We start from the raw sequence: 3662 nt of genomic DNA, 5'->3' as shown, positions 1-3662 counted from the left end.
CCAATCCCTAGATCAGGAAAGTCCCCTAGAGAAGGGAATGGCTACCCACTCCAGTATTCTTGATGGGAAAATCCCATGGACAGTGGAGTCTGGTGGGCTACAGTCCATGGGATTGCAGAGTCAGCTGTGACTGAGCGACTAAGCACAAAGGGAGTACCAGCTGCCTGCCATGCAGGGCAGGGGAGGAGGGATGAGGGGATGGATAAGTGAGCAACAGCGTTGCTGTCAGCTCTCTGTGGAGAGAGGGCACCAACCGTCTCAGAGAACAGCATCACTCTGCTCTTTCCCTAATAGAAGCATAAATATGGCCCTTCTCTTCAATGAGCAATTTCCTTGGCTCTGCTGACACAATGGGAAATGTCCTCAGTGAGAGAATTAAATATTGGTGTCACAGGACTATTAGAGAAACAAATAGCACCCCACACTTCCTCCTCCCCTCCTCTGCCTGCATCTCCATCTTTTCTCAGGCTAGCATGAAGCCCCGCATACGGGTCCAGGTCCCAGCTACAAACGTAGAGATTTTTGAGATGTCTGGAACTCAGCTTTGGAAGATGAGTCATTCATTCATTTATTTGACACACTTCTATTTGAAACAGCATGAGGTGTTACTGAGATCTTCTGATTCACATTTTTGAGTTTAAGTGTAGTCAGTCTTAAAGGAAATTAACCCTGAATATTCACTGGAAGGACTGATGCTGAAGCTCCAATATTCTGGCCTCCTGATGTGAAGAGCCAGTTCATTGGAAAAGACCCTGATGCTGGGAAAGACTGAAAGCAGGAGGAGAACAGGACAACAGAGGATGAGATGCTTGGATGGCACCAAGGACTCAATGGACATGGGTTTGAGCAAGCTCTGGGAGATAGTGAGGGACAGGGAAGCCTGGCTTGCTGCTGTCCATAGGGTCACAAAGAGTCCGACACCACTGAGCAACCGACCAACAACGACAGCAACAACTGGGCTCTGCCTCTAAGATACTGTGAACTTGAAAAGGTTACTTAATCTTGCTGAGCTCCAGGTTCCTCTGGACCTGTTCCTTCACTTGTAAAGTGAAGATTCCCATCATTCCTATAATCATCTTCACGTAAACACCTCCTTCACTGGGGTAATTTGGAGAGTAAGTTGCGTCAGTATCCCAAGTCTAGTGCACAGAGTGTGTGAACCCTCCTCAGGAATGTGATTTTGCTTTAGTTCCCATGAGGTCCCAGAGCTTGTGCTCAGCAACGTCAGAAGCACAAGACAGCATCAGGGGCGGCCCTGCCTCACAGAGTCAGCTGTCCGGTAGCCCAAGAACCCATGCCTGAATCTTCAGCCTGTATCTCAGAGAATATTCACCTTTTGGAGTGTAAAAAGTGAAAGTCGCTCAGTCGTGTCTGACCATTTGTGACCCCAAGGACTATACAGTCCATGGAACTCTCCAGGCCAGAATACTGGAACGGGTAGCCTTTCCCTTCTCCAGGGGATCTTCCCAACCCAGAGATCAACCCAGGTCTTCCACATTGCAGGCAGATTCTTTACCAGCTGAGCCACAGGGGCCTTCTTAAAAGTCTCTTGCCACCTCCACAGAGAAATACTTATAAATTTAGTATCCGAGAACTGAAAAAATATGACTGTCATGTACTATTAAAAGTGCAAAATGCATCTGAATTTTATTCCACAAAACATCATTACTATGCATTAAAAATATGTTAGAACTTGCCTCCTTTGTCAAAGATAAGGTGTCCATATGTGTGTGGATTTATCTCTGGGCTTTCTATTTTGTTCCATTGATCTATATGTCTGTCTTTGTGCCAGTACCATACTGTTTTGATGAAACTAGATCACTTTCTAACACTGCACACAAAAATAAACTCAAAATGGATTAAAGATCTAAATGTAAGACCAGAAACTATAAAACTCCTAGAGGAGAACATAGGCAAAACACTCTCAGACATAAATCACAGCAGGATCCTCTATGATCCACCTCCCAGAATTCTGGAAATAAAAGCAAAAATAAACAAATGGGATCTAATTAAAATTAAAAGCTTCTGCACAACTAAGGAAAATATCAGCAAGGTGAAAAGACAGCCTTCTGAATGGGAGAAAATAATAGCAAATGAAGCAACTGACAAACAACTAATCTCAAAAATATACAAGCAACTTATGCAGCTCAATTCCAGAAAAATAAACGACCCAATCAAAAAATGGGCCAAAGAACTAAATAGACATTTCTCCAAAGAAGACATATGGATGGCTAACAAACACATGAAAAGATGCTCAACATCACTCATTATCACAGAAATGCAAATCAAAACCACAATGAGGTACCACTTCACACCAGTCAGAATGGCTGCGATCCAAAAATCTGCAAGCAATAAATGCTGGAGAGGGTGTGGAGAAAACGGAACCCTCCTACACTGTTGGTGGGAATGCAAACTAGTACAGCCACTATGGAGAACAGTGTGGAGATTCCTTAAAAAATTGCAAATAGAACTCCCTTATGACCCAGCAATCCCACTGCTGGGCATACACACTGAGGAAACCAGAATTGAAAGAGACACATGTACCCCAATGTTCATCGCAGCACTGTTTATAATAGCCAGGACATGGAAACAACCTAGATGTCCATCAGCAGATGAATGGATACGAAAGCTGTGGTACATATAATACACAATGGAGTATTACTCAGCTGTTAAAAAGAATTAATTTGAATCAGTTCTGATGAGATGGATGAAACTGGAGCCGATTATACAGAGTGAAGTAAGCCAGAAAGAAAAACACCAATACAGTATACTAACACATATATATGGAATTTAGAAAGATGGCAATGACGACCCTGTATGCAAGACAGGAAAGAAGACGCAGCTGTGTATAACGGACTTTTGGACTCAGAGGGAGAGGGAGAGGGTGGGATGATATGGGAGAATGGCATTCTGTCATGTATACTATCATGTAAGAATTGAATCGCCAGTCTATGTCTGACACAGGATACAGCATGCTTGGGGCTGGTGCATGGGGATGACCCACAGAGATGTTATGGGGAGGGAGGTGGGAGGGGGGTTCATGTTTGGGAATACATGTAAGAATTGAAGATTTTAAAATTAAAAAAATAAAAAACTTAATACTAAAAAAAATAAATAAATAAAAGTCAAAAAAAAATATGTTAGAACTTATAAAAGGCAGCACCTTCTATTTGTGGTAGAGACAAAGCATGGTGTATACATAGGTTCAAGAGCTCTCGTCATTGCTCAGTGTCTCCCATCCCTATGGCCTATGGGTTGAAAATTACGCCCCCTCCCTACACATATACACACACACACACTCAAATAGTCCCAGAAGGACATTTGCCTTTTTGCCTCTTGAATAAAAGTTAGAATGACCAACATATTTTGTGATGATGAGATGAAACCCGCAGAAGGAGCAATGTCTCCAAAGCTGAGACCTCGGTGACACACACAGAGGGGTAGTAGGTCCTTTAGGACTAGAGGGTGGAGATGCTCCTCAAATGTAACATTACAAGTCAATCCCGGTCTTCCCTGGTGGCAGTGGCACAGCGGATGGGAATCCACCTGTTAATGCAGGTGACATGGAGTTCGATCCCTGGTCCAGGAAGATTCTACCTGCCACGGAGCAACTAAACCCAGGCTCTACAGCTACTGAGCCCATGTGCTCCAACTGCTGAGGC

This window comes from Budorcas taxicolor, chromosome 6 (genome assembly GCF_023091745.1).
Source record: "Budorcas taxicolor isolate Tak-1 chromosome 6, Takin1.1, whole genome shotgun sequence".
NCBI classification, from domain to species: domain Eukaryota; kingdom Metazoa; phylum Chordata; class Mammalia; order Artiodactyla; family Bovidae; genus Budorcas; species Budorcas taxicolor.
The sequence above is the reverse complement of the archived record's forward strand: the minus strand, read 5'-3'. Positions refer to the sequence as shown.